Here is a 24,705-nt window from a genome sequence, read left to right on the forward strand (position 1 = left end):
GAGGGCAAGAAGATGAAACGACCAGGATTAAGTGCATGAAGAGACCGGAGTATCTTCAAATGTACCTTAATTTGTTGCAAAAGCCAACAGCCCGGCGCCACCACAGGGGAAATCATTCCAAATCCAAATCACAGAAACAATCCGGCATCCATCTTTCATTTACTTTGACCCGGAGCACCTTAATCGGCGGTGGCTGTCATATCATGGCGTGTTGGCTTGTCCCCGAAGCCCCGAAGAGCCATCATCACATCAGAGTTGTCGTGAAACTCGACCAAATGAGAAGAAAAATGATGATCAAATTCACTAACACGGCGATTCCCAAAGCAAACGTGTCCGAAAAAAGATGTGTGTACAATGATGCGGCTGACAGCTACTGGCAATATGACAAGAGTGGAAACACTCAAAACACAGCTTTTGCGGGGCGACAGACGACGTAGGCCTACTGCTACGCCGATAGGACTGGAAAGGACTGGCTGCGTGACAAACAGAGGACTATAGCTGGTTCTGATCGATGCCTGTACATCCATTGACATTACCCTTCTGATGTCACCAGACAAGAACGGACATGGCGAATTGAAGCATCCACAATCCCAAAACACAATCCACACAACTATGTTGACGTACAGTTTTCCAGGGTCCTATTTGAATCAAACCATTAAGGGAAATCAATCCTCGGAACCTATCCCCTGCACACCAAACTCTACTGCCCTTCATCAATCAGCTACAAGGCATTTCGCCAACCTTCCCATCTATCTCGACCCGAACTCTTCCATCAATCGCTTCTTCTAATTTGCTAAGGGCGTCTTTCTCCCAATACTGTCCTGGACCCAATGTTCCAGCGTCAGCTACGAAGTGCAACAGAGGTCTTACCCGACAATGTGGCGCTAACTCTTCGATCTGTCGGAGAATTCGACTGGTTTCAGTCACGAGCCTGAGGCGTACAATCAAACTTCCCCATCTCTCGTGCCCCCAACTCCTCCATCAGTCGTAGTGCCGATTTGCTAATAGAGCTGGCGTCTTCCTCCCATTACTGTCCCAGACCCGCCACTCTCACTGGATAGCAACAGCAACAAATAAGGCTGCCTTGTCAGGACCCTGTACAATGTGACGCTAAAGGAACGATTCCACACGAACACTTCCCACACCCCACTAGCTGTTATTCAAACGGTGGCATTGGTGCGGTTGACATCCCTTCATGATACTTGCTCGTCCCACCAACTGCATCAGCAGGTATTTCAAAATCTCAGTTACCCGCTGGAGACAGTGTAGTGGCGTAGTGGCTACCAAAGCGGTAAACCGCTCCTGCCCCTGTGGTTCACAGTGGTCTACCAATGATATCCTAAACGATCTGTCGTTGCAAACAGCTCAGACAAAGAAACTGATGCCATCTGAAAAAAACACCACTATTTGCTTCAGCACATTACAGAAGATTGATTGCACAAAAAAGCAATAGTTAGAACACTGATGGGTCCTGGGAAGAATAGCCTCCCGATATATTAACCAACCTCCTCTACTCAATTCGATGTGGACACATTGATGTTTCCAGTTCGTTTGACCCAGACCGCCATCCACATTTCGTAACTTCTTAACTAGCAGTTTAAAAAGCTTCCTCTAAAACCAATCACAGACGGCCCTTATCACCCAACTCGCACTGACTAACGGCCCAACACATCAACAGCACAAAAGCTCTCAGCAGAAACAATTCAAACCCATTTTTCCTCATTCAATCTGACCTTAACGCTTTGAAAGATCCAACTTCTTGATTTGTCTTTACAGTTGGTTTGACACCACAGCCTATCACCGGGTAACTAGCGCTCTTGGTAAATTGGCTGCTGAGGCTATTAGTGTTGTCACGACACTTTATCTTTATGTCAGCCGCTCTAGCGTGAATTGACCTTCTTGTGTGGATGGATAAGGCAAGATCCCTGGATGCGATACGGGTTTTTTTCTTCTTGAAAGAGAAAAACGACTTTCGGGGAAGACCGTTAAGTGATCCGAAATACGCAAGAAACAGGATCGCCGGCTTCTGCAAAGTGCAACTAATGTGAGATCTTTGCGATGTCTTCTCTTTTATCAACTGTTTTATCATGAATCGTCCCTCCTGTATGGAGCATTGAGACGTGGACAGAACAGAGTAAGCTAGACAAATCACGACCTTTCTGGTCGTTGGTCACAGAAAGAAAAAGAAGGCTTAGGAGGAGGCTTTCGATTTAAGTGACCCAGCCAGAAAAAGAAAGAGTCTGATCGACAATAGTACATTGTGAGACCGAAGCGATTGATACTATTGCGATCAAAGAAATGTTTTTTAAGCGTAACTTCTTTGGCGAAGCAGTGACATGGATAAATTGGTCGAGCTAGCGGGATAGAACATTTCGTTTTTCTCATAGCGGAAAGTAAAAAGTGGGTAGGCATGTTTGTGATCAAGTACTACACAGGACGTGTGGCCATCGCTAACCTTTGTGATGAATAGTTTTGATTGTGGCACTGAGATGAACGGATGGATCAAGCTGTTAACAATATCGTTTTTCATATGGTGAAGTTGAAGAACGAGCGGGAAGTCTGAAGTGACGCAGCATGCAAGAGGCGGAAGCAACAAACCACAGAGTACGTTTATGAGAATATAGCGTGAGACCTTAACTGTTGATATTGCGATGAGTCAAATGATGAAAAGGGCTATAGACAAGAGGTTTTGCTGTAGTACAGTACGCCAGGAAGTTCGTAAGGTTGTCCAATACGGAAATAAATAGATGAGATCTTTGCTATCCTAGCGCTGAAAGAAAATGTCCCTCAGCTTATTTTTTGCTGGAAGCTGTGATGTGCGTAGATTTGGCGAACGTATCCCTTTACCGGCAATCCTTTTATCTGGTTTTCCATCAGAAAAACTAGAAGCCCATTACGTATTCTGAATAGGCAAGTCCTTTTTTGCCATGGCCTCGTCCCATTACCACTGACCAGCAATTATTTATTCATGCGACAACTGAGGTAATAACTACTTTGTTTTGCAGAGATGTCTTGTAGAACACATGATATCATTGAAAGTACATTTCGATTGCATATGATTGGTTTTGAAAGAAAGCTGGTCTGCTGATTGAATGGCTGGGATAATAGGCCATCAATTAAAAACACATGGCGTCCAGGCTTTCCAAAAAGGACCTTCTCCCCCTCGCCAACAACAACATGATTATCGGCAAGTTGGTGAGCTCATTCTACGACCTTTACAAATCATCGTAAACATCCGTATGGAGGTATATAAGTCTCTGTGGCGCAATTGGTTAGCGCGTTCGGCTGTTAACCGAAAGGTTGGTGGTTCGAGCCCACCTAGGGACGTATTGTTTTTTTGGCTTTTTGCGATACGTTATGCATTTCTCTGCTGAAGGAAAAGTAGGCTGCGTAGCATCCTACACCTAAGGGACTTTTTGTAATAACGAAGGTTAGCAAAATAGGCCTACGCCGATGTTTTTGGTGTTATACAGCAAATATTAGTGTGCATGATGATATAGAAGGATTATACTGGAGTATACCTCAAAGACATATCATGTCTCATGAGCATCGACTCGTAAACATAAATTAATGTGCTGAGTGTATACATGTATAAATAAATATCTGACTCGTAGTAATGTCATCAACATTCGTCAGTTAGATGAGGTGATTCCAGGTATTCACCGTTTGATCTCACAAACATTATATCCGCAGTCTTATCCTGAGTGATGATAAATATCATAAATATAGAAGAATTGGACATGAATAGTAACATTCTTCTATCAGTGGACCTTGTAATCATGGTTAAGGACATAGTAGTTAAATCCAGTTTAAAACTAAACTTACCAAGTACGTTGGACAGATATTTCTTTCAATAAATCTGAGCTTCTGTTCACAACCCGAAGGCAAGATAGATTCATTATCCCGTCTTGATTCATCGCTGAAAATGACGACGACGACACTTTCAGTTCTCACGACAATATGTTTTCAACTTGGAGTTTAAAAAACCTAAAATATCAGGTCATTGTGTACATACCTTTGTTTAGTACATGTCAATGATATGGTCGGTAATGTTTAGTAGTCATGTTAGTCATGCCAAGTCCTACATGACTATCAAGAGATAAGCGTGTTATACCCACATTTACATAGATAAAGCATGAGTTATACATATTGGTAAAAGCCTATAAAATCATAAAAATGATAAAGGTTTCGAGAGCATTTTAAGGATATGGCTAACGACAAGATATCAATGAAATGGGATCTTTTACGATGTTATCTATAGCAGTTTAATGGAGTACATCAACAGCTATTAATAATGTCAATGTGAAAGTTATGTGATTCACACAACAACAATAATAGCAATGTACAAATTACCATAGGATATCACAAAATCAACATGATATAAACTAAAGAGCAGAAATCGCAAATTTGATAAATTCTTTAAAGTTTTCATAAAATTTAGATAAAGTTTAAGTGTCGAAATTTAAAATTGTTATCAGTTGTTTTGTCAATAAAGGCTTTGAAATGTCAGCTGGTTTTTAAAAGAGCAGTAAAATGCCTTTCACCTGTTGTATCGCACGGGCCATTTAGACAGTTTGAGTGATCTGAACTAACCGTGTTGTCTGCTTCTCTATGTTTTTGTTTTTACGCAATACGGAGCATAAAAAGTTGAGGCTGTACGGTAGATTTTGAATGATGATTCAGCAATATTGGTATCAGTTTGGTATTCAGCTGTAGTATCATATCAGCACTAACGATAACATGAGCAACTGAATACAGTGTTACCAAAGCTGATTTAGTCCAGTTAAATCTACAAAAAGACCTATTATTGTATTCCGGTCAACGGACGTCGGGTCAGACCTAAGAGAAAATTGCTTTTCTCATAAAATAGTGTCACGTATATGAAGATCCAAAGAACGCCAGACGCGATTTCGTCCATCAAATGCTCGTATTATTCAAAATAGGGAACGATTGCCGTGAATATGGAATTGCTTCATTTGATACCAAACCAAGCCCTCGGCACTGTTTCAGGAAGTTCGCCAGTAAAGTTCGACGTCAAATGTGGTCAACAGATGATGCCAAGTTTTCTTTGTCTGCCCCTCTTCTATATTTAATTGATTTATTCATCCCGTTTCTCCAAGAAATATATCGATCCACAGATTCTCCTCCTATGAAATTTTTAATGAGGCCATCGACGTTAATTTCCGAGTCTTTAAACTGAAGATGGAAAACCCCAGGAAGAAAGTTGGTCACATTCAGTCTTAAGATGAACCAGTTTTACCAGTTGAATGAGCAATTAGAATGTGATAGAGTAATAAAACCCCTACCGTAGATTGTACGAGAGCAAATCCGAATCTGGGTGAATATCGCCACTAAAGTCTTTATCTTGCAGACTGCTGGTGAGACGAACGAATGCTCTCATAATAGATATCTTTCAAACCGTAATCGATCAGTCGTAAGATGTTTTTCTCCGGCTGCTGACAAGAATCGTCTAGTTTGCCTTGCAAATTTGGCAAAGAGATTAGACGGTTTACTCAAGATGACTCAAGCAAATATATCTGTACGCAAAAGAAATGCTATGGTAATCATTATCTGAAGCACCAGTTGTTTTTCTATTTCGTTTCTTTTTGTAGCGATCTGTTATTAAGCGTTACTTTTTCAGCAAGACCAGCATCAGGATCGACGTTGTGGCCGAACTGAATGAACCTTTGACCATACCCGACCCATGTATAATATTCTCCTAAACATGAGACTAAGCCAAGCATTTCCAAACTATTGATACCGTTTATTTACAGCTAATTACTCTCATAAACAACTTATTAACAAAGCGATCTATATTGCTTAAAAGTACATTTTGGAGTGGCTATCAAAATGATAAACACTCATCGACTGAGCCATCGGAATAACCTTGCCATATACATGTACTCTGAGTATGCAAGTCTGATCAGGAAAATTGATAATTCGACATAATTTAGGAACTACAATGGGTCAGGTCAAATATCTATGAACTGTTATATCGGTTTCAGTGTTAGAGTGAACCTGACGGGAGCTCACAAATCGGTCTTCCTGAACAGATTACGACTTATGTTAGCTGAATGCTGATCATGAAGAGATAACCCCCAGCAGTTAAATAGTTCTCTTGTTTATAACATTGGCCCTTAAGAAGGTCAACCAAGATATCGTGAGATCAAAAACATTGTGTTAAAACAACAGATAAACCTAGTAGAAACATTCTAAAAACTAGAAGAAACACCGTGAAACTACCGCTATTTTTACAACGAAGTCAGTGAACTCGACCAACGTTTACACCTTGTTTGCAAATTATCAACAAAGATGCCTCCTCTGAGAATCAGAGGTGGCGAAGTCAATGATCTGTCAGAGAATTTTTCCCTAAAAGTGCCAGGGGGCTAAAGCGTTGTGGGTGAGAAAATCGAGGATAAAGGATGGTCATATATAGATCAGAACATATTCTTTCTTTTCTATACTGTCGTTTACTCTGCCCACGGCAACTGCGCCTAATGAAGATGACTGTACTCCTTTTTAACTGCTGTTGTACTAATATGGCAAGGGAAATGTCATCGAACTTGTCAGATGTTTTTTTGCGCCAAAGGAAATTACCTCAACGAGTTCAACGAAATGTTTGTTAACGCAAAGATCACACAAATACATTTGTCCAAGTGCCAAAGAGTATTAGCCAAATGGGAACATAAGCGTTTTTGGTTCTAACAGTTATAATACTAAGCTGAGGCAATGGCAAAGACGCAGGTAATGTCCTTGATTTGACTTTTTCTCTTTTTGTTATAGGCGACAAATCGAGATGAAAAATGTCCCTTTACATGTGGAAGAGGCGAAAGCAGATATCATAGACTTGTTTATCATTCACGATTATCAATGAACTCGGTTTGTTGTATTCTTGCTTCAAACTTCCGATTCGTCAAAAAGGAAAGAAATCTACAACCTTTCAAAATGTTTCCCTTTAATCCCAAGCTAAGTAGTGTTTTGGGGGATAGAGAAGTTTGAAATGTCACATGAATATCTAATGCTCGGAGTTGTAAGTCATCCAGGCACTATTCTGTGGTTTTAGAATCCGATAAATAGCTAAAGCCTTTTGTTGAAATCTACCGATCGGAAATGGGTTTTGTCATTTACCAAGTGAACTTTAAAGGGTAGTTTGAAATATCATTTAGATATGAAGACATTTACACGCATTCTCCTTTCAATGTACGATTCTACTCAGACAGACTAGTAAATAGTTTGGGACGATCTTTTGAAATGCTGCCAAAGGAACATACAGCTTCTGTTGCATACGACTATGAAATAGCTATATCACTCAACGGAGCATCGTGCGAAACGATGATGATAACTATCAAATACCTTGACGGTCTACTCCACCCTGGTAGTATTGAGTCCAGCCCGTATTCTTCTGCCATGAAACCGCAAATCGACACGACAAGGGAGTCGGAGCGTTTTGCCAAAAGAGGCCATTTCCGAGCGGTTACTAAGAGACCAAGAATGTGAACACGTGGAGCAAGTCGAACTTCAGTGCCTCAGAGGACCAACTTCATCGCCTCAATTCTTCAAGTTATAACCTTGGGGTGATCCTTGCTAACAAATTCTCAATTTGTCACATTTCATATACATGTAGATAGAAATCACTGCCTGCCTCCCATTTGCATGAAATGGCTTGGAACTTCTTAATTCAAGGTGGTGAACCTATCAGCAATACACTTATCTTTCCATTAAATCAGTTATCTCTCCCATTAACGTAATCACCGAACCAAGGCCACGTGAAGTAGCACCCGACCAGTGGCTATCGATATTCAATAAGCAAATGGCCCTGGAATGATAAACCTGTAAGCGCAGCTGGGAGTTGTCCAGACCTGAGCGCATGCCATACCCTTGGCAATTTTCAGTGACCTTGGCTTTGGCTTGACCTTGGCTACAATATAGTCAAGGTCAAGGCAAAAATCAAGGTTGGTTCAGTGACATCCAACGACCTAGAAATGTGATGCTGTTGTCGAACGCGAACCAGCAACACCAGTTCTACCACCAAGGTCAATCTCATAAAGTCCCCGAACAAAATTAACCGTAATTAACCTTGAAAGAGATAAAACTGCTGAGTGTCCTTAATTATACGGGCGGAATCACGTCCTACTTCAATCCATCAGAGATCCCCGCCATTCACACCCGTAAACCCCTGACCCCATGATCTCAGCCAGGGAGTATACCGGCCAGAAATGGCGCATTAGCACTTTAAATCAACATTTATTGCCGTTTTTACTTTCTTGATTGGGGATTTCTGCTAATGTGACGATTCATATTCCAAGTTAGTCACGGATTGTTCGCAATTTGGTGTATGCCTCAATTCGGTGACTCTTTTAATGTCATTGCCTTTGGATTCCTTTTCAGGTAAATGACATTTTCAAAGAATCTGGAGAGGTGTCATAGCGCGGCCACTTGCCAGCACTAAGCATTATGTATAGCATACGATTGTTCGGAATTACTTTCGAAACGTATAAGCCCTCTGCAGTTTCCTGGAATACCTTCTTTTCTAACTCGAACAAAGCCGTTTCTAGAGAATAACCTGAGTGTGATCTCACATCATGGTCGTCGCGCGTGGGTTTAACTATCACTATAACCCATGCTAGTAGCTATTTCTCTAATTACTGTGCAGGATGGTTTCTTTTTCTGAAAAGTAACGACCACTCATTTCTAAGTACGAAACTTTCGTCAGACAATTCACATGCCTCAGTCCATAAACCTGATATTCGGAGAATGTTAGAATTTCGTCTTCCAGGCATTCTCATCTCTCTTTTCGCTCCGTGACCAAATGGTGACATGCAATATTATGTTGCCGTGAAAATCAACTCATGGAAAACCTTCATTACGTCCCCGATGATAAGTGCCGTATATCACTTCATGTCCGAGATTACTGTATCAATGAGGGAATCCGTTTATCACTAATTCCATCGATGTAAATCTAATGGTAACAAAATACACTTCGATTTTCAATCAGTCATTGCAAATTTACCTTCGATAGCCGAAAGGTTACAGAGGGATGCTCTGTCACGTCCTAGAGTTCGTCTCTCTCTACTTTGTTTTGCATACACAGAACTTACCACTAAGAAATAAGTTGATAATCGTTGCCACGTGCAGTTGCTGATACAGAGGATGTGCGTCTATGGTTCCTATCAACCCGAACTCGATGCGATGTACGCATGTTAAAGGAGATCTCCCTACTGCATTGCTACATCGAAAAGCCCTACTAATGACAAACACAATTGAAGACAATTTTCTGCTGAATCGACAACAGTCAACAACATTGAACGACGATCGTCACGTACCGATTACGTCCGCTGCATCTGTAAACTAAAGAAACTACTGTGGAATCTAGCATGGCAACTAGTCCTCCTTGCGGTAGTCGACGTCATCTCTGCGCCAAGCTATTGACACAACAGAAGACAGTACCAGTTGAATGTGGTAATTAAAAAGACGATTCCCCAGGCACTTTCCTTTTGGATAACCAATATCAATAGCATAGCAATACGACTAAAAGCACGACATTTAAGACGCATTGTACCATTTTTCTTAAAAGACACCGCAGGTAAGACGTATTCCAGTGTTACCGGATACAGCAATAGCTACTGATTCGCACACGAAGAAGAAAGAATATGAACAGTCATTTTCATCGAGGTAACATACCCTACTGTGCAACCCACAGAGTACTGCAGATATGAATATCTAAATGGTTTACTCTTTAGAAAAGTCACATGAATTTAATGTGGTTTCTAATTCAGTTCATAGCTATGCCCAACGGCACCTTTCTAGCGTGGAACGCATCCCTACGGTCCATGAAGTCACAAAGATTGCGCTAACCCTAACTATCCCACGAAAGGTGGAGATTGTTCGCGTGAAGAATTCGTAGTAAGGTGACATGTCGGATATTGCGAACATTACCAGTCAATAACTTACAGCAAGAAACTGAATGCTTTTCTGAAGGTCGGCATTCGAAAATGTAAAGGCGTATGATCATTTGGTCTGATTACAGACGCTGGGGACACGAGCTTCTTTGTGATGTGTTGGTCGCCATTGTTGTAAGCGAGAAAGCCGATGTCTTTGCTACTGTGGGGGACGCCAGTTGGACCAACCCTACTCGTCTGTCGATACCTGTACGATACACAACAGTTACAGAAGGAAAAGTTCATGTCAGGTGAAATTACAATTTCATCCAGATTCACGCCCATTCCACTTAGACCATATGGTATTCTTATGCCAAAGAAAACCCATTGAGAAGATTGCTGTGCTGATGTACATACAAAGTACGAACGCCCTGGAAACATATATTACCTCGATATTTCAACTCGATCATGCTGAGACGCTGAAGTCACATGTCATTAGTTCAAACAAGACCTGAGACCCTTGACCAGAGTTAATATGGCTTGCTTGTTACCTTAAGATTAAACTTCGTCTCGTTTTCAAACAAACCATAATTCTCCATCTCCTGACATTGACGAAGCCAGGTCATGCAACAGGTTATATTTACTCGCCTTAAAAACGCTCAGTTTTGTTTTCAGCGGGTAATAAGGAAATCTCACGGAAAGCTTTTGAGTTTTATCCTGTAAACTGTAACCTGATGCCGTCTTAAAAACCACCGGGAAGAGAACTAATCATCCGGCTAAGAGCAATAACATGCAATTCAGATTTTTCAATGAGATGTTTTTCTGACAATACGAGAACTCTTCACTCTGTTTCTTGTGCCTCAAGCAGGGGTGAAGATTGCATTTCTACGCTTCTTGGGGAACGTTTCTGCCGCAGGGAGCAGGGAACAGGTCTGAACAGATCTGAATCCGATGATTTTATTTGTTTATGAGAGGACAAACTTTTGGGTTTGGAGATGAACGCAAGACATAATACATATCTCATTTTCCGGTAGGTCATGTTAATCAAAGCCAGTAGAATCCAGCCTTCAGAAGTTCATGTATTCGCATTTTCGCTAAGATGATGCGGAAGAAGGTGTAGCGGAGCATGCAGTCCATGTCATGAATGTCAAAGATCTTACGGACGTGTACAAGTTACGAAGACAGTGGCTTTTTCATGTTGTTCTGCATGGCATCCTCATCGAGATTGTGGCCCGTTTCACCTCGGACAGAAAGTCCGGGGTCAGGAGTACAGGCTACTGTGAAGCAAAAAGGGTGTTTACAATGTAAAGCGATGCCGAACGTCATTCATCTAAAACGGAGGGTATTGTTGATGCTCTTTTAGAATTTCATTTAAGCTAAAATGAAACTGACAGAAGCTACATTATTGTCTTGACTTTAATAGGTTTAATATTGCAAATGACATCCAGAAAAGAATATATATTGCATAGCTAAAATCACTTGGAGCTTGGATGGCTGATGGATCTGGCATCCTTGAGTTCATAATGTGAGGAAGCACTTCGTGACAGCCGGGCTTAGTCCTTGTGTCTTCGAACAAAACATAATCTGATGTCATCTAGTTTTAAGAACAAGATTCAAACTTGATGGATTCAAGTCCTCATTTCGTGTCAGACGTTATCCAGTTTTTAATTCCAATGTAAGCTCTTAAGCCTGTCGTATTTTAGACGCCATACCAGGAATGGTTGATACAATTTTTGCATTGAGAAGGTCAGCAAGAACGACAGAGTTGATTATAGTTTCTTCTCCAGTGTGCAATATGCAGTTCGATCAAGAGAAAGAGTTAGTTATAGTTTCTTTTACTACAATTATACATCATTTCTTTCTTCTCCAGTTTGCAATATGCAGTTCGATCAAGAGAAATAGACGAGTTATACATGTGGTTTTTTCCATTTTGTAATACTGTTCGATCATGGGAGACAGAGTTATGCCATACTTGGTCTCCAGTTTGTAATACAGTTCGACATATGGATTGTTCACTCACTTGCTATTCGTGCCAGCTGTGAGTCTGACAGCTGTACCAAATCAGTGTCACCAAATCCTTTCCTTTTTAATACACCATCAATATGATACATGACGTATATGGCATAATGAATGGCGGATACAAATCAGGTCGAGTACTGTCAAGTACCTTTCGACGACTACATCAGCAATGTCCATTGCTCTGCATTAAATATTCGCGGCAACTGAGTAACAATGTTGAGATCACGTACATGTACATGATATTTCATCAGTATCTGCAATGGATTATTCCAGTGAACACCTTTGTAATTGTCGCGAACAGATAATGGCCAAGGTATATGAACAGGAGTCGTGACTTATACACAGCTAATATAACGCTGGGCAAGAGTTGATCTCGAAATATTTAAAAGCATCTGGAGACTGCTTCTGATCTAATGGACAAGGACAAGAATTCGGATTATGCTGGTGCTGAAGCGGCTATTGTACATCCAAGAGAGCATGAGATCGAAAACCCTAGGGGAGATTCTACATCGTAATGTCCCTACCGGTACATATTGAATGACCTCGATGACTTCTAGAGACTCGATCTGAGTCCTGACTGGCGCCAAATTGACCATTGCGCAAGTACGACAATGCAGGACCGGAGGTGACCTCAAATATCAACAAAGCGCAAGATGACATTACGCTACGAAAAACAATAGATATAAACAAACTTACCTGTACATTCAGACGATATCTCAACGAATCATTCGATTGAACTTTGGTGAAAGTCCCAGATCAAATATAATCATAATGTAATCCAAATAAATGTTTATATCCGCATGGTCTACACGTATATCTAAAATCGATACTGACGAATGCTCTTTAGACAGGACACAAGTTGGAGTGTTTTCTGGTTTGACTTTGGGAGTTCACTAACACATGAGCAAGGTTGACAGGTTTTTTCGGTGTTGCATTCGTCAGCGACACTTCCTGAATACAACACGAGTGTTCAACCATATTTCAGATAGAGACATACCAGGAGTGAACGTCCTACCTCACTACTTTCACGATATGATTACCAGTTCGAGAGGTTTAATTGACACCACTTTGTGTGCAACCTGGTCCAGCACCTCAGCAAGTCAACACTGGCCAAAACATGTATCTTTACAATGACTTGTTATCAATGAAAGTTCGACGAAAGTTTTTTTCTTAGTAGACTCTTAAACGCAAACCCATCTACTCACGGCTAGTCTCGCTGATACTGAAGGAGTCCTTAAGCTCATTTAGGGAGGTAAATGTTCAATAGTCCTGTCTTACTTAAACAGATTTCTTTGGTTGAACACGAAAAGGTCCCAAGCCATAGTAACTATACAACACACATATCAAAATTCGTCCTATCATGAAATGAAAAGGTGAAAAGTACTTAATCTTCCAAAAGTAAGTTCTCCAACTGAGGTGAACCAAGAATAAATAGTATATTTTCTGAAGTAAAGCGATTAGTAAGCAGTCGTAGCTGTTGTGAGTTCAACAAGGCTTGCTCCTGGTTAGACTATCGAGAAAGTGACGAGATCTCATTCATGCTGATCGATATGTTCAACGCTGTGTATGTGTGGTGCGGTAGGGAGGCGGGAAGTGACATCGACGATCTTTCTAATGGCGAAATGACCATGGCCGTGCTTTTAACAGTTTTCCAAAAAGTATTTAGATCGACCTATTCACGGAGGCTTTTTATGATGGCATGCAGTTGTTATGGTAATGTTGAAAATTTATCGATACTATAATTTTATTAGTTGTAAACAACGACTGACAATTATTTTCAAGTGACACAATCAAAAGGAAGGTTTTTATCTACTATTGTCATATTATGGGACACTGGTAACGAAAATAAATCGGTAGTTGACTGAACACCAGACGGTAAATCGTCATAATGGTAGTTCTCTCAATCCATGGGTCAATAACAATAATGCCAGCAATAAACAGCTGCGTTTGGGACTGCTTTATTTATATACTGCCTTAAGATGGAAGACAGATCTCCATCCATGAAGTATTGTTTCGACCAGTCACCTTCGCAAAGTATCTTCCGGATTTTCGCCTACTCCAGCCTTCAGTAGATTCCATCATCGACGCATAAGTATATCTCTTTCACAAATGAAGACCATGAACCTTTCAGTCGAAGTAATTCTCAAGCAACAGATAGCAACATGACGTGCACTTCATATTTTCTTTTACGAATGTCAGATACCACCCGTCAAGGTGTTTAAAATATTGACAGGTAGATACTAAGTATTCTGACAGCACTTTGAAATGTAGTATCAGGCCTCGTTCATCGGAAATAAACTAGCTCAATCTACTGGCAGGTATCCTATCCTCATAAGGCTGGAGCAAGAGTGTCTTCTTCTTAATCTGCGTTTGGAATTTTTGAGATGCGGTGGCCACCACAGGCAATGGCCATGACTTAAGTAACCATAAAGGACCCAGAATGTCAATGTTTTCACCTGAAAGGCAATCCAAACATGACATTTACCCTCTCCTCATTGTATTGTCAGACACATTGATATTCATGGATGGGAAGCCGCCCTTTATTTTTCGTATTTATTTGCCAAACTGTGCATATTGGATAAAACCTAGTACAAAACATGGTAACAAACATTGCTGAACTTTTCGCATCCCACCACCTCATCACCGTTTCCAATCTAAATACCCCGGTAATATCAGTACGAAATATGATCTGCCCCGTAACTTTGATATTATTACAAAAAGCCCATATCGGTATCACCTATTGTTTGGTTACCTTTTGACATTAGGAGACAGGAACTGTAACAACGCATAACACTAATGGATAATGTACATTATTGCCAGATGTATATCATCGCTTCCTTGCCATAGACACAAAGTGATTGCCATGTAATTACCATTATGTAGACCATCATAACAACAATTGCACGGAGTGTGATCTATGTACCAATGACGAAAGAAGAGGGGAAGTTGACGTGGGTTTTTTTTACAATGTACATATCCTCAGTTGATCATAGCTGCAGAATGTAAACACAATGTCCCCTGCTTGAAGACTGATTTGGAACTTGACACCATGTAACCTTTAAACACCTCGATGAGACTATACAGATAAAGAAGCCTTCACAAAGTAATCAGTAACCAAGGCCGTGGTATTCTGTGTCTTGGCTTTCTCGAATACCGATAATACGAAAGAATGAAGTTTTTTTGTATAAGTTACCTTCTTCTGAGCCTTCGCATTGGACAGAGCGAGGACTGCTACTGATCAACATGTTGACTACCACATATAACTAGACTGTTTACTAGATAAATATCAGCCGCTTCCACACCAGAAAGCGGACTTATCAGCACTGAGTACTCTCCCGTATACATGTAGCGATCGTAAAATGGTTACAGTAAAAATGTTCGCTGTGATAACCAGTCTAGCATTGCCTGTACACACTCCCCGCCATGTACTGGTATCCATACTAACATCAGTAAGCGATATTTCCCCCTTGAGTTTTTTCTTTAGCTTTTATCGGGCATCTAGTTGACAGTGTTATTAGAACGAATTTTTGTCCCCTTCAGACAGAAGCTGAGATGATTGTACGCACATGCGTGTATGATAGGTTATATGCAAGGGTTATATGCCTTGGGTTATATGGAGATTCTTGTTCCGTCAAGCATTTCTTGTTCAACTTTGTAAGATTCGATATTTCGTACTTTTTTTGCTGTAAAGTGGAGCACTATCACATTCTCGAAGACGATCCGTTATATCATGAAAACGATGTCTAATTGCAGATGACATTCCCATTCTAAAACGTTAAACGAATATTGCCATTGCTTAAATAATAGATATGCCAGTATGGTCGAAGGGTTTACGTTGGCGCCGATGCAAAGTAAATTGCTTTTGTAAGTATTTTACCAAGGAATTTATTGGCGCAATAAATTCATATAACATGTGTATTGTACGTCCGGAGAAGAAACCACTACGATGTCCGTAAACTTTACCTGTTGCTTATAGAAGGTGGTATTCGAAGGGACTCGCTCGCCCATGCATCTCATGACGATCATCGTGTCATTGGCATGTCACGCTATACATGTAGTTCGATCATGGAAGGTTGATGGAAAACTTCTGCCCCAACAGGTCGTTGGACTTCTGCCCGTAATGGCGTAGCTAGTTCTCTCATGAGAGCTCACGATGATAGAAACCAATGACAAAGCATTTTTATGAGGTTTTGGAAGCATTGTTTATTTTAGATGTAACGACTGACAATGAGGAGCACCATGCTACTTGGCAACGAAAGGAACTGTAAACACATCTGATTTGTAAACAGCTTCGCTGTAAACATTTGGGAACTGACCTGAATCGATATCATATTTACACGATTTGATGCATGATATCATCTATTAGATCCAAACAACCAGGAGTGTGATCAGAGATAGGCCACCCATGGCCCAATCAACAAGTTTCGTTGATGAAAAATCGAGTACTTGTAGTTTGAGATACCGGCAACGTGTTTCCCCAGTCGTTTGATTCCGCATCGATATGTTTGAAGCCAGAACGTTATTTTACCAGATCTAATTTGAAAGAGCTTCTTGTAGAATCAGGACCAGTTGTTCTGCGTTTGGGAAGTTTTTCTTCTTACACATGCACACACGTCGTTGCGTAGTCATGTGGCATTTCTGGAGTGAACGACGGAGAAAAAGCAACTAACACCAAAGTGGACAATGTCTTTCAACTGATATCATGCCATAAGAATGTGGTTGAAATCCATAGCGAAGGATCACAAACGCGTTATGCAGCTGGCATGAGCCAATTTCCTCTTGTTGGAACTGCTGCCTGTTCCCGGGAAACCTGTTAACAGTGTCAACACATCAGATGATGATATATTTACGATGATGTATTTGCTTAATGAGTCTTGCGTTTGTTAAAATGGTTTAGGCAGTAAAGTGTATTTTTGCCAAAATACCTGCGAACCCGCTGTTACCAAAATCATGGAACCGAATACACGGACCAGACATCTGCTTCTTAGTTGTGTGTTTCATATTTGAGACACCCCATAGCGCTGTTCTGCTGTGTGGAAACAGGCGACCACATGGCGACGAATTAGGAAGGCGATGAAGAAATGAACGAAGCCCACTTCATTCGAAGTCACGAAGGTTCAATCCCTAGGCAGCTTTTTGGTAATAGTGCATGGCAACATTCTGGTCATGTCGGTGTTATCTCTGAGATAATCGACCAATTCTACTTTCTCTCTGCAATGAGGTCGCATCAGACCCCTAATAACTAAAGCAATGCACGTCTACTACCGCGTTACATGGACAACAACAAGAACACAAACACTTCGCACTCACAATGGCAGTGAAGATATGTTCAACAGAACGTCTGACTGGTCAAGAAGCAGGTTTTTTGCACGTTACACACTGTCGTACCGCTTCATCATTTGACGACGATGCCACACTGTCTGTCTCCTCTTCGCATCATTTTCTCATTAGAGTTTCCCTTACATCTATCTAGCTATCTATCTATCATGTTTAGCAAAGGTTTCGGAGACTCAGACTCATACAGTCAGTATGTTCTTGGATGTCTTTGCTTAGGGAGAATTTCAATCTAAGATAAAAACAAATTTCCAGGCTTTGAACTTCGTGATTGCTTTGCCTAGATGATCAATTGTGGACTGTGGTCAATGTTATCGCAATGATGAAAGTACCGAGGGAAGCTTTATTGTGTGAGATTAGCTGATTGTTTTTCTCATAAGCTGTTCAAGATTGAGACGAAATGATTGTCCCAACTTTGGGTTTGCTTGGTCGTCTAAGCTAAGGCCGCCTCTCGATGATGAAGTAAAGGGGGAAATGCAATAAGCACTTACAGCGGGCCCTAGCCTCTATCTTTGTCTTCTACAGAAACACTCTGGGGAAAAGAACGCACTATGACTATAACGCACTATGACTTCACCAGTGTGTTTAACATTTTATCCAAGAACTGCATTTCCGACGTCTGCATGGGATAGGTGGTTGCCATTGATGATCTTCTGGCCTCATGTCGTCACTTAAATTCAAATCCACTTCCCGAGAGTTTAGTCCGCTAAGTACTGTCCTTATCGGGTAAATACACCCGAGCAAGGAGGAATCAATCAGCCCTGGCCCGATAAGCCAACGCATATTCAGGCCATTATTCTGTTTACTCCCCTCTTCCTGAATCTCAGCACTGGCCATGGGATCCCATTATACATGATAACGAATCTTAATGAACCAAGAAATTATTGAAACGTAACAAAATTCATGAATTAACAATTACTTGTTGATGTATGTACCATTTTCCTGCCAGGCAATGGTTTTCTCCCTCATTTATTCAATTGACCTCAAAGCGTTAGAGTACAGTTGGCCATTTTGAAAATGGGGACAGGACGGAAAATGGCATGATCGAGTGCTGCTTACAGATATATGGATTGATAGGTACTTTGTCTCCATGGCATTCAAAGAGTACATTGCGTTAGAAATGGTAGCTTGAGATTCGATGCCTCTGGACAAAACAGTGATTTCATTCTGACATCACTTTTTGCAAATTCCTGTTGAAGCATCTATAGTTCGACTCATCCATGGCATTTTCCAATCAGACTGAACACTTCATCGAGACACTATCTTGCGATCAATGGCACACTCGTTTCCCACTCAGTCTTTCACTTCTGCTATTGCTGCCACAATTAATTGGCCATCGCATAGTTTAAGACTCCTGGAATGATACAGATGCCATTCCTAATGACTTCTAGACATTTATCATCCGATTTGTCAGAAGCTTAAGGAAAAATGATTATAAAGTCAGCGAACATCCCATGCTAGAAGTCATTGAGAAGGATTACCATTCCTCAGAAGGAGGGTGTGAGGTTTTTTTATCGGCTATTCCCATATTGTGGAGCTTACGCGTCTCATGTGGCATAACCGTTGAACAACACGGTATGAAATTTAGGTAGTCACTTTGAAAAATAGATTTGTTAGACTTTGCAGAATAGTCACAACATGATCAAAACATGATTGAAGAATGAATAGACTGCGTGACATCTTATAAAGTAGTCAAACCAACAACCTTAACAGGCTCAACTTGGCGCGAAGTTTGATTTTTTTTAAACTACCTGCGAAGAACCACAACCGACAACGATGTTTAGCTGTCTCATTGGATAAGTTCTGCCTCGATGACCGTACACAGGAACCCAAACAGTCTAGGACTACAGATGGCCGTGACATAGCCGCTTGGTGAATGGGTTTCAAAGTAATGCGGCAGCGTTAACTAAGTACATGTAATGCTGCATCTGAAATACTATTATTAGCAGTCTGCATTCACATGTTACCATAAGATGTGACAGTATGCTGTTATTCTTTGAACACGTTTTTAAAACATCACACAAAGAGATGACATTTTGGTATTTACTTGAAGAAAGAAAAATGTCAAAATGACTATTTGTACAACAAAGCAATCATCATAATGTACTACAAAGACGATTTTATAATGAATAGATCGCTTTGTTGGCAATGTGGGGTTGCTTCGATATCAATCCTTTCATAAATCCTTTCACAAATAAGGCTGCTGTTGCATGCGTTGGATAATGTGATGAAATCAGTCATAAGCCTGTAGTCTTTCAGCGAAATCATTGCTATTCTGAGACACACTGTACAAGACTATGAACAAGCTGCTATAAAACAACATCGCCCGGTTTAGAAATTAACGGACTGTTGAGGCCAAATCAACCGCGAAAATCTGAAATGTATAACGCTATTAAGAGATATGCACCGTAAGAGTACATGAGAATGGCGTGTCGAGACAATTTATGATATGAAATAGAATATGCTTTCGCTCGCTTTTAATCGAATTCGATTCTCTTCACAGTCCATGTCCAAGTTTGATTTAGGTATAAACGATAAATGATTCTGATAGAATTTAAAACTCAGAATCAATATTTCAGGATCGCAAAGCTCTCAACTTGATAACAGAATGTGATTTCTAAATAGATATGATCTCAATTATAGATGATACGTTTGATGAGCACTTTAAACAAGACGAATCAGTTGTTTCATCCGCTTGCATTTGCCTTTTTAGAGATAAGTAGCTTTTCCTACGAATCTGACTTAAGCAAAGTTTATAGACTACTAGTGATACAATCGTCAATTTCGGTTTGAATTATATATAATGTGCATCGACTGTGGTGTGATATAACGGTTCAACATGTCCGATAGGCTCTGTATCCGACACTGACGAACCAATCAAAGATACGGCTGGGAGACTTCAGATGCCAATAACGATACCGACATTTACTGATCCAATTTCGATATGACTTTTTCCTAGATTAATGGTCATTGGGGCCTGACAATCATGAACTCCCATATCTTCACTCCCTTACCGTGGTATCACATTACGAAATTCAGCTCACAATTGCAATCAATAAAATCTGTCAATATATCCAGTCGAGGTAGATATAACTAAAATTTCATTTCATCTCGGTCGTTGGTCGATTTACTGACTAATGCTGGGGGCTGTAAATAGTGCCACCCAGGACTGATTCAATTACAGCGAGAAACCGCCACGGTCAACCGTTACGGCTAATTCCAAATGCAAAAATAGCAATCTCAGGCGGCAAATCGCCTAGATTTTTAGCTTAACTGCTCTAGTAAAATCAACCATTTGATAAAAATCAATCTTATCTCAAATTCACCAGAGGTTGCTCAGGAATCTCTGAGATCACGAGATCTCCAAAACAGGATGCGTAAAGTATACCCTAAAACATACATCGCACGTGGTCACATTACTAACAGCATCATTGCCGCTATTTTCATGTAAAAAGTATTGTTGTGGCTATATTTATACAGAAAAAAATATATTACTAACAAAAAGAGTCAGCCAAGTGAATAAGCCGGCTGATATATAATCAATCTGAAAGAAGAGATCACCTCGCAATCTTTTGATTGGCAACACGGATGTCCGCAAGACGTCCGAGATAGGTTGCCAGCTCTAGAGTCTGTTCGGAAAGTGTACCTCGTCAAGAATTGAATTCATCGACGATATCGACTTTCATGACTTTTCAAGGTTCCACATATCTCATTGTTCTTCTATCAACACCAAAGTAACTAGGTGTTAAGTCTAATAGACTTTACGGAAGCATATTACCCCAAGTTAAGTTAACACCAAAACTTGCCTTGAACAACCAGGCCCAACGATGCTTTTGGAAACCCCACTGCCAAAATATCAGCTCCAGTAGAGCTGATCTAACTCGCCTAACTATCAATTCTTATATAGAAATTAATTTCGTCCTACAAAATGCTGTTGAAATTAATACCCCCCCCCCCCCCCCCCGTGGTATAGAACGTTACCCGAGGCTGATTACACCCTTCGTGGTAACTAGTATAGCGACTGACTCAAGGGGTTTTCTTCCGCTAACTGTTCAAGTTGGTGAAATTGACTGAGGCTATTACCACCCATCCAAGTATAGATACCATTAGTAGGAGGATTGACAAGTAATCGATAGAGTTATCAAGCTTTGCACAGTGGCCCAGTCGACAAGGTATGCTATGTGTAATTTGTTCATTTACTCAGAGAGCAGACAGTATTGACCGCGCACAATTGCAGAACGAAAGGACTCAGAAAAATACGTGAATGTTAAAGGGTTGGACCATTAGAGCACACCACTATTTCTCGTTGAAATGGTAACTATATTGGCCGTTAACGCAACTTCAGAAGAACTCTCACAGTAGATAATGGCATGTTGCTGACACATTTCTTCATTACAAATGTCGTAACTCAAGTTAGTACCCCTACTGTCTCGACATTTTAAAACCCAAACGTAAAATATTCATTATTTTTTAAGCAGAATATCACGCCTGAGCTTTCTGCTTTGTCTTCTGCATACAACAGCTCATCAAACGGCTAATTTGAAAGTATCATGGCCGGGTGTAATGACCGTCTTATCACTGGATTATAGCTCACTGGAGGATAACTAACTCTGATTTGTCAGACATGTTGAAGCAGTAAAAAACGTCATTGGGAATTGAGTATCACGTCATTAATTTGTGCAGGTGATTGGACGGTGTTGCCCCTGTAATGTGTCTTATCTGCGTATTATGGTTCAGGTCAAATTGCGAAATTAGACGATGAGTATGAAAAAGACATGGGAAAAATAGATAAAGTCAAAAATACCATTTATCATCGAGAATGTCATCAATTTGAGTATGATTTATGATTTCAAGGATACATCCGTCTTTCATGTCTTTACGTCGGCAAGCTTTCTGCCGACAAGCTTTTTTCAAGATTGTAACCGACATTTAGACTGCGGGAGAACATAAGAGGTATTTTGCCCCTCCAAAAAGCAAACTATTGGCCTAACCTGTCATGCCTGTCAACCACGATATATAGAATTCCGTGACTCAACAAGAGCTAAAATATGTTTAGTCGTAAGAGGGCAAATACCTATAAGTAGAATGAATGTTTCTGTTGAAATGAACCAATATTTACCACTTATGCAAAGAGAACCGTCCCTAATTCAAACATGCCTTTCCATGTCAGGTTGAAAGCTGGATTTTTAGCTCACCTCTGGGGAGCTTATACGATACGGTGGCGTCCGTAACCTGGCATCACGTGACCTGACAGGATGCGGATCGATGACGACTTAACGTATAACAGTGACGTATGTGACGATTTTCATACCATTACGCCATGGAGTGCTGACCAACAGGTTGAAAAAAACCAACATAAGAATAGTTTATTAGGTCGATTGAGACCGGTAATGAAAGTTTGTTTTCCTTTTCAAAAGGTCTATTATCGTGCCTCATCAGGCCTTTAAGACTTTGTAATTGGTTTCAGTAAGATTTTGTGAGAACGCTATTTTAATGGCTTAAAGTGTTTGTTTGACGAAATCTAGTGGAAGGTTTGAAGAAAAGAAAAGTATGCAAAATCAACCAAAGAAATGCCAACCCAAAAAATACCCAAGAAATTAAGAACAATCTAACTCTGGAGAAATCCACCCAGTAGTTTTTGTACAGCGGCCAAGAAAGGCTGTGACATTAAGCTATGAAGCCGACTATAGAGATAGTCAACAGTACGTGTGTACTTCAAAACGCCAAATATCACGACACATTAAAGGCGTGATTTTAAAATTCCTCTTGAGAGAGAACATAGAGGATGTAGATGCCGTTAGGGCTGGCAAATATCTATGGTAACGTCGGTTAAATATCTCATACAAAGGTTATGGTGACCTTCTCCAGTTCTGTCGATGCTATCAAATTCTACGCTTTTATTGGCATATAGCTTCCCAACTAGCAGTGTTGGTGAGACTTGGCTGTTGAATGTGTTGGAGCAGGCTACCACTAATGTTCTAACCGTGACCTTAGGAAGCGACATTCAAAGAAGAATATGAAGGCGCCCGAGCTACTGACACTTGATAGATTTGAAAAGATTTAGAAGACAATGTTTGACTGAAAAGATGTCTAAACTCTGACAGGGCAAAATATCGAAATTGTCGAAAATATCGAAATTGGGCTCGTAAGGCTAATGCTTGAGATTTCCGATGTCTTCAAAGGTGCCTAACAGACTTATGTTAAAATGTTAAAACAAATTAAAATGCGGACCTACCACAATGATGACGGGTAACAACAGCGCTTTCAGCATCAGTTAGCAACAGATTTCAACTACTGCAAAAAATAAGTCACACCAAATATTCCAAGAGAAAGGTTAGAAACCCTAGGGCTGGTATCAGATATTCCTCCATGTAAGTCCTCACTTTCTGAAATGAGCGCCGAGTTAATGTTTTAAATATTTATAACGAATCCTGCTCGGTGATGTAAGAAAGCGCCTGTTGAAACCTTCGTTTACCTTTTCCGGGGAGCTTTTACCATGTGTCTCAAGTCAACGTGAGCTTAAAATCAGTACGTATCGTAGTACATGAGTGTACACTTGATGCTGACCAAGCAGATTTGAAATGTTTTCACATGCTCCAACCTTAGAAGGTCGACAACCACGTACTTAGTATGCATATAGAACGAACAAACACTGGTCAGTCTAGCAAGAAAAAGTGTTTCGGATTCTGATATCATTCCAACTTGAAGGCGACAGAAAAGCAGGCCATGTACACGATATACTACATTCTAGTTTCTGCTTATGATGGAACAACGAATTGTTGTGTACCATCTTTACTGGACAAAGTAACTGTAGAAGTCATGTTGAAAATGCATTACTTTTCCTCGTCTACTTGAAAATAGTTTTCCCATTTTCATTTACCTAATGTTCGCAAGCCCCTGTACAAATATATCAACACGTAACAGTTCGACTTGCGTTTACTCGTTAGAGTTTCGTGTTAGCATTTACTTAAAACCGAATCGTGTGTGTTTAGTTAACTTAGCGCACACTACCAAGCACAACATTTCATGAATACATCGTAGCATTATACCAAAGGGCAGCCCCGTTCTTAAACATAGCATGGTGGTGACAAGAGCTGATTTCAGTGGGAAACCCACCATTGAGGGCAAACCCTTCGCCTACAGTTCCTGATTGGCCATGAGTGTTTCAAATAAACTTTCAACAGTTTGATGATAAATAAGTATCGAAAACAATGTTGTTTAACTCAACTTCTGATTGGGATATTATAGGTGTTGGACGCAAACGACTTTTACCCCACTCTGTGTCTTGCCCTGGACAACGCCTGCGCTAGGTGCAACAGTCAAAAGAACTAATGAATTTGTAACGAAAAAAAAACAGCTTTAATGCGTCAGCGCTCACACCTGTGCGACAGTATACACAAATTTCTCTTTTCTCACGTCGTCAAAAAGACATAAAAATCTCATCAAACTACTGAAGAGATAATCACATATTGAA

General features: G+C 40.5%; 1 protein-coding gene and 1 non-coding gene across 9 annotated transcripts in view; one reads left to right on the top strand and one right to left on the bottom strand.

Annotated features, from left to right (window-relative positions):
* LOC135500283 (calcitonin gene-related peptide type 1 receptor-like) overlaps positions 1-24,705 on the bottom strand; it is a 75,768-nt gene that overhangs the window by 40,808 nt on the left and 10,255 nt on the right. For 5 of the 8 annotated variants that reach the window (XM_064791639.1, XM_064791634.1, XM_064791641.1 and 2 more), the window contains exon 1: positions 12,594-13,400. The exons of 1 other annotated variant lie outside the window; for it this stretch is intronic. The gene's annotated coding sequence lies outside the window, so the exon portion shown is untranslated. Of the gene's footprint in view, positions 1-3,825; positions 3,876-4,015; positions 4,048-12,593; positions 13,401-24,705 lie in introns of those variants that run through there. 2 more of the 8 variants (XM_064791636.1, XM_064791635.1) reach the window with 2 other exon arrangements.
* On the top strand, positions 3,254-3,327 carry Trnan-guu (transfer RNA asparagine (anticodon GUU)). The gene has a single exon. It is a non-coding gene; the product is annotated as a tRNA-Asn (tRNA).

The sequence above is a fragment of the Lineus longissimus genome, chromosome 16 (genome assembly GCF_910592395.1).
Source record: "Lineus longissimus chromosome 16, tnLinLong1.2, whole genome shotgun sequence".
NCBI classification, from domain to species: Eukaryota; Metazoa; Nemertea; class Pilidiophora; order Heteronemertea; family Lineidae; genus Lineus; species Lineus longissimus.